This window comes from Protopterus annectens, chromosome 10.part0, assembly GCF_019279795.1.
Source record: "Protopterus annectens isolate FY-2018-M chromosome 10.part0, PAN1.0, whole genome shotgun sequence".
Taxonomy (NCBI): domain Eukaryota; kingdom Metazoa; phylum Chordata; order Ceratodontiformes; family Protopteridae; genus Protopterus; species Protopterus annectens.
Genome location: NC_056744.1, coordinates 1,360,761,415 through 1,360,773,694, shown reverse-complemented (window position 1 = coordinate 1,360,773,694; position 12,280 = coordinate 1,360,761,415). Strand labels below are relative to the sequence as shown.

The following is a 12,280-nucleotide window of genomic DNA, read 5'->3' as shown; positions in this document are numbered from 1 at the left end:
TCAGCTGTTGGTTTACAAAAGAAAATGTCTCTGGTGCTAATGATTTGTTAATTTTTGCATATTCATCTAGCTAACTGCTGGGATATGCAGTTATTGGAAATAAACTGAAACCAAGACAGCAGTTTCTTGAAACTCTTCTACTGCCAGTGTTTTAGGCTCACACATGCGTCTCTGTAGCCCGCACTACAGCTGCCGCCACTCCTCAGGTATACATCAGACCACATTGTGGCTTTTACATCCAGTGTGGCAGTTCTTGCAAAAAAGTACGTATGTTTAATCTTCACTGGAGGCACACAGACATTTAAAACTAAAACTAAAAGAATAATCTGTAACAGAAAGTTTGCACAAAATCTACCTGTATTTGTTCACAGCTCTTATCACTTTGATAGTACCAGAAGCTATTTATTAAAATAGTTGAACAATGGTCTAATAATATAATACAATTATGATTTGAATGTTGAGGTGGAAGAAGACAGAAAGAAGTCCACACTTTGTACACTGATAGGGATGTTTGTACATTGATAGGGATGAGTAAGGTGGCAGATAATGCAGCTGACAAACAGGAGAGAGGGATGGGAATGGAAAACACATACAGGTGTAGATAACCATTAAGGACCCCAGAAATAAAAAGAAGATTGCCATTAACCTATCAAATTGACCTACGGGAGGAGGAGTTAATAGTGGGAACAGGTAATACAGATTTTGAAGTAAACTTACAAGTATCCTGAGTAAAGGGGAGAGAGAGAGAGAGAGAGACCAAGACCCAGGTAACTGGCAGAGCTAATATTAATGGTCAATTGGCAGGAAAAGGATCAGACATTGCAAGGTGAGCTAGGTATGGAAGTGGAGCCCAGTAAGTGAGGGTAATGGTGCTAAATTGTATGAATTTTGTTTTTTGTTCTCAATATGTCTCCAAGGTATGGTGAGGAAACAAGAATTAGAAGAAGAGACATAGATGGCGATGGAGGTGGAAGTGTAGTATCCTGAGTGGTAAGGTGAAGTGAGAGCATCTCAGATCTCAGAGTGAGGTAAGACTTCATTGTTTTGTGAAGAAAAATGAGTTAAAACCCCACTATGAGCAATGGCCCAGAGGGTGACAGAAGGGTGATTACCATATGGACTAAAGTACTGACTGTTGTATTTTATACCATGAAAACAGTATATAGATGTGATATAAAAGAAAGGATATCCTCTACACTTACTGAAGGCTAACAAAAAAAAAATAATATAAGGAGTATGGATATTGTAAATGGTAGTTGATTTGTTTTCACAGGAAAAGAGCTACAATTTCATAATTTATAGTATTAGCTAAATATGGATTAAGCCTGATTAAATTAAATATCCCCTGCATAATGGAACTATATGGTAAATTAGTGCTTTCATAAGTCACTTGTAGTTGTCTGATAGTAAGGATGAGTGAGAAGTTTAGTTAAATCACTTTGGAGTGTGGGGACACTAATTGTTGATTTATTAATGGGCGACATGAAAAACTGTACTGTATTTATGCAAAGTATTATTCTTTTGGAAATGTATATTGTATGGTTAAGTTGTGTATATGAGAGCTGACCAGTCCAAATGAGATGTATTATGCTACAGTGATGTTATATGTACATGTGAGCCTGCATAAATGATTCAGAATGTGAACTGTCCTGTCACAATAATATACCAGAGGTACAAAGCCAAGATGAATGGCAGCAATTTGAAGAATAAGGAAAGACATAGCTGGGCGAGTCAGTGGTGGAAGGGGTAAATATTACCTGGGGAGCAGCATCCGACTAGCTGTTAAGGTGGATGACCTACAACAACTTTTAGCTGTGTTGCCTGGTGGTGGAAACACTGGTGTACTCTTTTGGTGTGCCCAAAGACCCTTGTGGTCCAAATTCTAAGGACTCCGAGTAGGTCACTGGGGAGGGGGATGGAGTATAGAGAGGAGGAATGTATGGTGGGATTGAGCAATCCAGGAAGACAGACAGAGAGAAAAAAGGGGGGGAGATAGTATCTATTGTGTAGAGTCAAGAAGAAAAGATCTGCTACAGTATGCCTACAGGAGCTAAAGTCATTAAAAAGAGAGTGGGGAAGAAAGGCTAGAAATGGGAATGGATGGGCTGTGTTTTGGGAGGAATAAAAAGAGGAGCAAAAATGTTACTGAAAGAAGGAGTAGGTTGATGGTAGAATGAGAGTATGGAACAGATGACTGTTAAGTGGGTGGTGTGTACAAGCACGTTTGATGAGTGTAGAGAGATAGTGTGTTTTTTATATGCCCCAAACAGAGATGAAGTAGAGGAAATGATGGAATGTGTAGAGGCATTGGAAATGCTAAGAAATGAATGAGATAAAGAGATATGAGCAAGGGATTTCAATTTAGTATTAGAGCCAAGTTTACACAGGTTATATGGGAAGGAAGAATTTAATGTGAAATGTCAGAAAAGTTCAAGGAAATGTATGGAACAGGCAGTAGTAGTAGATGCATGGAAGGAGAAATGGAAAAGGTGAAGCAGATTGGGTTTAGTAGAGAAGAAAGTGAACAAGCATGAATGTTGAACAGGATATTAGTAGAAGATGAAACCTTATGTGAGGTAGAGACTACAGACATACATGGAAGAGGAATACCAGATAACAAAACAAAATGACAGATGACAAAAACAGACTTGTAAAGAAAAAGAAAAAAAAATCATGGACATTCAGAATTGCCATATAGCTGAAACACCTCATGTCCTTAAAGGGTCATTTGCATATGCCCAATGCTACCTCTAAAACAAGAGGTTTAAGGAATCACACAGTGGAAAGTCTAGCCTTGCAAGATTTTTCTTTTTGTTTTTTACTGATTGATTTTTCTGTGTGACTTTTTACTCATTGTTTTAGTGTGTTGGTTACAGTGCTATGGAAAGAATGTAAAAACTGGAGGAGAAGAAGAGATGTAACCTGAGAAACTGGAGGGACTGCAATCAGGTAATTTAATGGAATAAATCAGAAAATGCAAGGGTAGTAATTAAGGAGTTTGATGGAATCAAGTCTGCTTGGAGGCAGAAATTAAGGGATATGGAGAATATCAAAATAGATCAGATACAGAAGATACAGTCACAACAGGAGGATAATAAATGATAGGTAGGGAAAACATGATCATGGATCTGTAGTAAGAATTAGAGGCGTTATATAAGGAACAGTTATGGAAGAAGAGGGGCAGATGGGACATATGTGGAGGAATAAAGGGCGTATTGATGAGAAGGTATTAGTATACACCTTTAAAGATTGAAAGAAAATGGCATGGGTGGCTTGAGTGGAAAAAAAGCAAGGTAGGAGAGTTAACCACAGTAAAGAAATAAAAATCAAATTTAGGAAATCTTATGGGGAACTGCATGCACAAAAAGCACATCACATGGGACAAAGTTTGAAGAAAATGAAGTGCCAGAATTTGGAGAGGAAGATAACTAAGAGTTGCACAAAGGTATGAGCAAGATAGAAGTGGTAGAGACAATTAAATATATGAAAAAAGTAAAGCAAGTAGCCCAAATGGTTTCCCAATAGATTATTATAATTTGATAGGAATGCAAGTAGGGAGTACCTTGATTTTATTTAATAAAATAGAGGAAGTGGGGGTGCCAGAATTAGTCTAGGAGGCAAGGACTGTGGTGCTATATAAGAGTGAGGGAGGAAGGAAGATACAGAAATTTACAAAATAATTTCTTTATGTGACAGTGATATAAAAATTATAGCTCGGATATATGCAGCAAGGTTAAATACACTACTATAAAAGTTGGGGAGGTCACAATTGGGTTTTGTGAAAGGTAGGTCATCTGCAGATCACTGGAGATTGTTGCTAAATTTTATGAGTTGGTTTGACACGGAAAGGACAAAGGGGCAGATATGATACTTTTGCATATTCAGAAAGCTTTTGAGTCAGTAAGCTGAGATTGTATAATGATGATTCCGAAGTAGGTAATGAGAGGAGGAAGGACTATGCAGAACATTACAGCACTATATAAGAACCAAAAGCTTTAATTATGGTAAACAGAAATTTGTGAGATAAGATGAGATTAGGAAGATGAGCAAGGCAAGAATAACATTCATCTCCAGGAATTTTTGTTTGACCATGGAGAAAATGGAATAGAAAATAAAAAGATTAATAGAAAGCTGGAGAGTAAGAGGCAAACAGAGTAGTACAAACTTGTTTGGTAACGATTGTATATTATCATTTGGGGACTAGGAAGACATGCTAAGACAATGGATTTCTGAAGCATTTAGTAGTACAAACTTGTTTGGTAAAGATTGTATATTATTATTTGGGGACTAGGAAGACATGCTAAGACACTGGATTTCTGAAGCATTTAGAAATTAATTAGTCTTGGTATATCAACAAAGAAATAGTAATATGGATAAGAGAGGGGGTGTATAACCTGATACGGTTTCTGTGAGGGAAGAAATACTTTGGAGTAGAAATACATGTGTGGAAGAGATAAAGGGAATGCCAGACAAATGAACCAGTAGGATAAACACACTAAATGGGAGCATCGCAGTGGTAAGATTAATGGCGCTACCATCAGTAATTGTTTTTGTTGCTGCCTGAGAATACTAAAGAAACAACAGTATAGTTAGGAAAAATACAGAACGTTAGAAGGATAGAGCTGCATGGACAGGAAGGAGAAGTAGGATAGCTAAGTTCAGAATGAATACAAAGAGGGCAGTAGAAGGGTGGGGCATGTCTGACTTTAACAGGTACATGGTTGTGACGAATATGGCACACGGTTGAGAGGCCTGGATAATGATAAGGTTATATGAAAGGTCTTTGAGGATAATGTTGGGGGGATATTTATAAGGGTATAGTGAAGGCAACAGAACATTAAAGAGGGAGACAGAGTTTGAGGGAGAAAAAAGGGACTAGAATTATCAACATGCTGAGTGAGAGGAGCAAAAAAGTATTTAGGAAAGTACCGAGGGACTGGGATGAAAAAAATGTTCAGATATATAGAACAATGTAAGAAGTAGGTGAGATAAGGTACTTTATAACCTCCAAGCATGTGAAAGTGGCTTTTTGACTGAGACCATAAGACTGACTGGTGTACTGTTGTAAGTAATCAGGAGGGTAGATGTGAAAAGATAGGAGGAGAATCACACAGGGAATTTGGAAGGCATTAGAGGAAAAGGGAGTGTCATGATGCACACCAACAGTTATCCAGTCATCATGTTCTGTGTTGCTAATTATGCAGTAGACACCATCTTTCAAAGTGAAACTGTAAATATGATCACTCACAAAATGGCAGCATAATAGAAAGGCACAGAGTTGTATAACATATCCACAAATATGCATACACATATTCAGAGCTGTAAACACATTTTAATCATCACATTTCTCCACACCAAGAAGAAGAAAACACTATAAAAGCACAGTGCACACTCCCTAAGTGTTTTGTGCACATATTTAGTATTTATGAACTTTATGTAAAACTGTACAAATATACTTTAAAATATTTTGCATATTTTCTGACAGGCAAATATTTGACATAGTTAAGCACTTTTAATAGTAATGTGCAGCTATATTTATTCTCAGGAAAATAATTCAGCCACTTATCTGTCTCTTGGATATGATTACACTCATGATGGATTTCAGGTAGTTAGACTTTGTGACCATGGCCACTTTAAGTTATTCCCACCAAGCAGTATCCTGTGGAGGAAAATGGTTATGCATATGGTTAAAACATTAAGCTTTGTCCAGTGTAGAGACTGGGCAATAACATAAATGTTCTGGCAGCACCATAAAATGATCTCTTTGATTTATGGCATTCAGATTTGATACTGTTCAAATCAGGATTCAAAGCGGTGTCAGAGTCCAAGAACAGGCATTTAAGAGACTCTAAAAAGAAGCATTAGATAATTACAAGACCATTCAGATTCAGAACTTCCAAATTTATCTCGGATAGTAAGGCTGCAACAGAGCCTTTGAAGAAATTGGTATAGTCTGATTGGTTAAGGGCATCATCATCCTTGGCTCAAACACAGGGGTATGGCTCTGTGATACATAACTTTCTCTTTTAAGACTTTTCAGGAATATCCTGAATACATCTCTGGTTATGTCCCATAATGGTACATCTTCAGTATGGGCTATGTAGGACCTTGGTTCACTTTGTCCACATCTCCCACATTCTTTTCCCCTTTAGTTGAAGGTACACTGGTTGGTCTGGTTGCAGGACAGGAAAATATAGGTGAAATATTGCCTGCCATTAAGCTGGTTATAAGTGTTTCTAATTTTTGGTCATTTCTCAGGATGTATTCAAACAGAATAGTTTTCACTTCATATTTGGATTCCAGCATAGGTATGCAAATCCAGATTTGTCTTCCAAACTTTAGCTATGCAAGGCTTATTTTCTGTGGCATTGTATGAGAAGGGGTGTGAAGCAGCAGGATAGGACATGACAGCTCTGTGAGCATCAGGCTGACACTCCAGTGGCATTACATGGAGCAGCATGTTAACACCTGACAGTGCTATGAAGATCAAGTTGACAAGATAAAGCCACAGCAAAAGTGGCTTGAAGGAAGTGGCTGCCTCACGTACACGCTGTTACAGGATGTAATTGGCACTGTGAAAAAGGTGCTGATTGGTCTCTGCAACTCTGTGGTGTGACTGCAGGAATGCCAATATGTGGTGTGATTGCAGGAATGCCAATAATCATTCAAACAATCACAATTAACACTGCAGCTGTTTAGATGATCTAAAGCACTAACGCTTGCCTGAAGTCTGTATTTCTCTATGTGTGTTTGTGCAGAACTGTAGCTAGGACACAGTGAGTAAAAGGGGGAAGTCACCCCAGGAAGATGTTAAGGGGTGTGATCGGCAGATCTATTGCAGTACTAGCATTCTGAAATCTTGCATTTGACTGACTTCCAAAACAAAATCATTAAAATCTCATTTCATGAAAAATATAATTTAATTGCAATTCTGGAGGAGCTGTGTAACAGGCAACTAGAACTATGCAGAAATAGATGTAAATGTTTTATCTAAGTGATTCTCAAATGTGTGAATGTATTTATCTATTAACAATCACTTCTGGTGCAGTTTCTTTTTGTGTGTCAGCAGTGATTCAGTATGTGTGATCTCTTCTCTTCTTAATTCAGTTATATAAGCATGGAATTAGTATATTTATGTATATTTAAGTTAGGGGTATAGGGGTGCTGGGGGGGACTTTTTACCCTACAAAACACCTTTTAAGGTACTCTTATTTTATGTGATGGTCCAACAAAGTATGATTTGACAGAATATGCAATAAAATTAGTTTCAATTATTTTTTTCAGTGATTTCTTATTCACTGAAATGTAATTCAATGAAAAGACATTTAATAATACATATATAGTAAATAAATGTGTGTGTGTGTGTGTGTGTATACATATATATATATATATATATATATATATATATATATATATATATAGATATATATAGATATATATATAGATAGCTAGATAAAGAGTATGCAATATGATTATATGTTTCTCAGTCTAAAGGAGGTATAAGCCTCCTTGAAATTGACTCTATAAGTCTATGTGTGTGTGTGTGTGTGTGTGTGTGTGTGTATATATATATATATATATATATATATATATATATACATATATATATATATATATATATCTATATATATATATATATATATATATATACATATATAAAACTGAATAATGTGCAATAACATAATGCCCATTCTAAAGGAGATATAGTCTGCCTTGAAACTGACTAAATCTACAGGTCTATAATTGTGGGGCTACAGATTAGAACTGCTGTGGCAATGTACTTGGCCTCTTCTACTCTTAGAGTGTGTGGGGGCACATTGTTTCTCCCTCAGGCATTAGACTAAGTACGCACCACTAAGTTGGTGTATTGGTCTGCTTCTGCCTGCCCTCGGCTGGACTTGTTAGTTCAGTCGGTTCAGGGTGTGTAAGAGGTAGATGGGTAGCTGTGTATGTGCGCATGTGTGTCATACCTCTCAACTGTACAGATGCTCGCAGAATATCCAAATTTTTGCCTCTTATTTTTGGTCCCTTTTTCATAAAATTGTGGTTTTCTGGCAAATTAATCGCAAATCATTAAAGACTGGAGATAGAAAATAATGAAAGACATTTGAGTTTCAGATTTCATACCCTTTAGAAATTTCATGCTAATGCAAAACCTGTTATTCTATCAATTTTCTAAGTTTGTAAGAGCAATATTTAAAAAATGTCTCTATTTTTTGGGCCTTTGTCTCACTTTTATTCATGGCGTTGTCCAGATTTCTTGCTCTAAGAGGTTGAAAGGTGTGTATGTGTGTGTGTGTGTGTGTGTGTGTGTGTGTGTGTGTGTGTGTGTGTGTGTGTGTGTGTGTGTGTGTGTAAGAGATAGGTAGGTGGGTGGGTACATGTGGCTGTCGGTGTGTATATAAGAGGTATATAGGTAGGTGGATATGTGTATATAAGAGGTAGATAACTAGGTGGGTATGTGTGTGTGTGTGTGTGTATATAAGAGGTAGGCAGTTGTGTGGGTGTAAGAGATAGGTAAGTATCTTACTTCTCAACTGTCCAAATTTTGCAGAATGTCCAGATTTTTGCCCCATACATTTGGACTGTTGCTCATAAAATTTGTGATTTTCTGGAAAATCATTGAAGGATGAAATTACTAAATAATGACAGCCATTTAAATTTCAGACTTCATATCCTTTAGAAAATGCATACTAACAGAAATCTTGTTATTCTGGCAACTTTCTAAGTTCATGAGAGCATTATTTAAAATCTGCACCTGTTTATTTTAGGCTTTGTCCAGATTTCTTGCACTAAGAGGTAGGTAGGGGTGTGCGTGAGTGAAATATCAGAGTTAGGGATATTAGGCAGTTAGCAATTTGCTCAGGCTCAAACCCTGTACCTTAGTTACAGGAAACAAGAGCCTGAATCCTCTACCTCAACCAGCAAGCTGTATTTTTTGAAAAACTGGCTTTCATGTACATTTTCAAGGAAATGAGTTTGAGTTACAGGTTAAGCATTTTTCAAGTAATTGAGTTTCAAGTGCATTTTCAAGGAATTGTGAGCTTCAAGGGAAGAGAAGTTTACTGCTGTTCATGTTAAGTCTATTTACAATGTGCAACTGTTTTGTTTAGCAGATGGAATCACTAGTGTAATAAAGAATTGAAAAGCTTAGTAGCACAACAGGTAGCATAGGCAGGAGGAGTGCTGTAGTGCCGAGTATGTTCTTCTTTGGATAAGATGCCTAGTAATTATGATCCTGTTATCACTTTGGCATCCATTCCCTATTGCAATATTATCAGCGTATCATTTTTTTTATGTAACTTAGGCAATTTATTCTTCAAGAGCAGCAGGCACTGAATTTGTAGATGAAACTCTGAAATATAAAGTTGTTTGCTAGCAGCAACCTCTTCATTAGTTACAGATGTCGTTAAAGTGGAATTATTCAGATGACTTTTATTTCTGCAGAGATTCTGCATATTGACTGATATCAGTGAATTGTACTGACAGGAGTTTGAGTGGCCTTTTATGGTTGAAATGTTCTGAATTGGGCAGTTTTGCCATTATTGGTTCATGTTTTGTTTCATTGCTTACTGGAAAAATGTTCAAAACTATAAATTTAAAACATGTTTTAACAACTAGTGCTGTGTTATACAAGGGATATAATTTAATACAATCAGGAAAGCGAATCAAAGAACTCCTGCATGTTTGTCCTAAAAATGGGTGCAAGGGGCCTATGATTTGAAAACAGCCCAAAGGTAAAGTTAATCCGCCACTAATCAGATGCATTTTCTTTGAATGTAGGTTTCAATGCTGTTTCAATGAATGTGAGTTTCAAGGGCAGAGAAGTTTTAATGCTGTTTTCATTGTGAGACTGTATTGCTTTGGTTAGTAAATGTCTATCAGTGATTGTGCTATAAAATTTTAAATTAAAGTTTTAAATTAAATCCAAATATCTGTAATCATTGTACAAATAAAGCAGAAAACAGCATGCACACAGAGATATGAACAGTGTTTATGGTAACTGAGAAGAAATAACCAAGTAATGGGACACTGGAATTGCTGCAGGGGTGAGCCGGGGTTGTGTATGGGGGGTCCTGATCCACTACCCTGCCTGGCATCTCATTTGACCTCAATTCAGCTCTGGTTAGAGAATAGGAGGAGAGAAGTGGAGGGACAGGGAAGTGAGATGGCACAGGGGATTGAAATGGTTTATGCATAGGAAAAAGAGCCATTAGCATACCTCTCAAGTGTCCAGATTTTTGCAGAATGTACATATTTTTGCCTCATATTTTTGGTCTATTCCTCATAAAATTTGTGATTTTTTCTGGATTTGTGTGGCCCATCAGTGAGGACTGAATTCACTAAATAATGACAGGCATTTGAGTTTCAGACTTCATATCCTTCAGGAAATGCATGGTAACACAGGATATTTTATTCTAGCAACTTTTTAAGCTTATGAGAGTAATATTTAAAATCTTTCCCTATTTTGGGGGCTATGTCCCCCATTCAGTCTGGCTTTATTTATTGTTCTTTAAGGTTGAGAGCTATGGCCATTAGTGAGAATATGGGAGAAGAAAGCATTAGAAGTACTGCTAAAGTCAGCCTGGGGATGAGCTATGTCAGCCTGGGGTTGTTCATAGGTTCACAGGAGGTTACTAGACTAATGGCCTTAGGACCCTTACAAACCTAGCTGTGAGCATGAGCAGATCCAGTTATTGTTTAAGTACATCTTGAGTATGCGTTTAAACATAAGAGGGTTGCTGGTGTTAAGAATGTGTTGAGTAATGGAATTCCATATCTTAGAGATCTGGTTAGAATAAAGAGAATCACCAAACCTGTTATTGGACCTGGTAACTTTTACTAGGAATTTATTGGAAGATCTTAGGGTTGTGTTATTGGAGTAGGTTTACACAAGGTTTTGGCGAGCTGAGCAGCTATCAGGCTGGTAGATGGTGGTTTGTGAGACTGTAAGTTGGTTGAGGGATAGGAGGTTGGGAAGTTCTAGCCAAATTAGTTGACAGACAGCAAACCAATGACATGATCTATGTGGAAGGTTGGTGGCAAATTTTGTGGTAATAGACCTTGAGTTTAATAAGGTCAGATCTCTTAAGGTTTGTACAATTAGAAGAAGCATATAATAATGTAGAAAAGGTGGGTCCTAGCAATTGATTGTCTAGTGGTGTTAGTAAGGTATGACTTGACTCTATAGAGATAACCTAGTTTTATGTAGGCTTTTTAATACTGAGGGCTACTTCTGTCAACTCTTAAGTTTGTGTCAATGGTGACTCAGTAGTTTGGTTTGAGGAACAGGTTTGATGATGGTTAGAATATGTTGATAGTTGTAGAGGAAGCCAAGGAAAGTGCTGAATAACTAAATCTCTACAACCAAAAAACAGCAAGCAGGTCAGGAGAAACCGCCAAGGAGTCGCCAACCTCACAATAAGGCACAACAAACTCAGAACAATAATCCACTTGCAGGAAAAAAATGAACTCCACAAGAAGAGAAAACCTTTTATTAACGCCACAAGTAATCCACGTTTTCGTTGTCAGTGCAACTTCATCAGATAAAAACCCATTGACATCCACACATTTTTAAATACTGGTTAATTGATTAATTGATTAAATATCTGAATGAAGTAAGACATTCTTAAAGCAGTAGCTGAACTGATAAGTAAAAAAATATACAATATACAATAAAACCAAAGCAACAACCCACAGCTGCAATAAAAATCACTCATAAAATAATTTCAAATCTAACAGTAGGTTTTAAACTTGTTACTTAAAATTACACCCAATTACATAGTTAAAGAATAACAGTTGTTAAACTCTTGTATATTGATCAATCTGTTTGAATACATATTGTATTTGTCATAAATTAAGACAATAACTGTCACCAATTTTTCCATGTATGAGAAAATGTTAAAAATTATATAAAAATAATATATATTGTTATGAAAAATATACTGTAAAACATGCATGTATCATACAATATTGAAATATTAAAATAAACTTATTTTAGGGATGGGAGGTTGGGAAGTTCTAGCCAAATTAGTTGACAGACAGCAAACCAATGACGTGATCTATGTGGAAAGTTGGTGGCAAATTTTGTGGTACTAGACCTTGAGTTTAATAAGGTCAGATCTCTTAAGGTTTGTACAATTAGAAGAAGCATATAATAATGTAGAAAAGGTGGGTCCTAGCAATTGATTGTCTAGTGGTGTTAGTAAGGTATGACTTGACTCTATAGAGAGAACCTAGTTTTATGTAGGCTTTTTAATACTGAGGGCTACTTCTGTCA

The 12,280-nt window shown here is 36.7% G+C and overlaps 1 pseudogene; it reads left to right on the top strand.

The window, feature by feature from the left end:
* The window catches only part of LOC122814278, a 519,638-nt pseudogene that overhangs the window by 431,629 nt on the left and 75,729 nt on the right, over window positions 1-12,280 (top strand).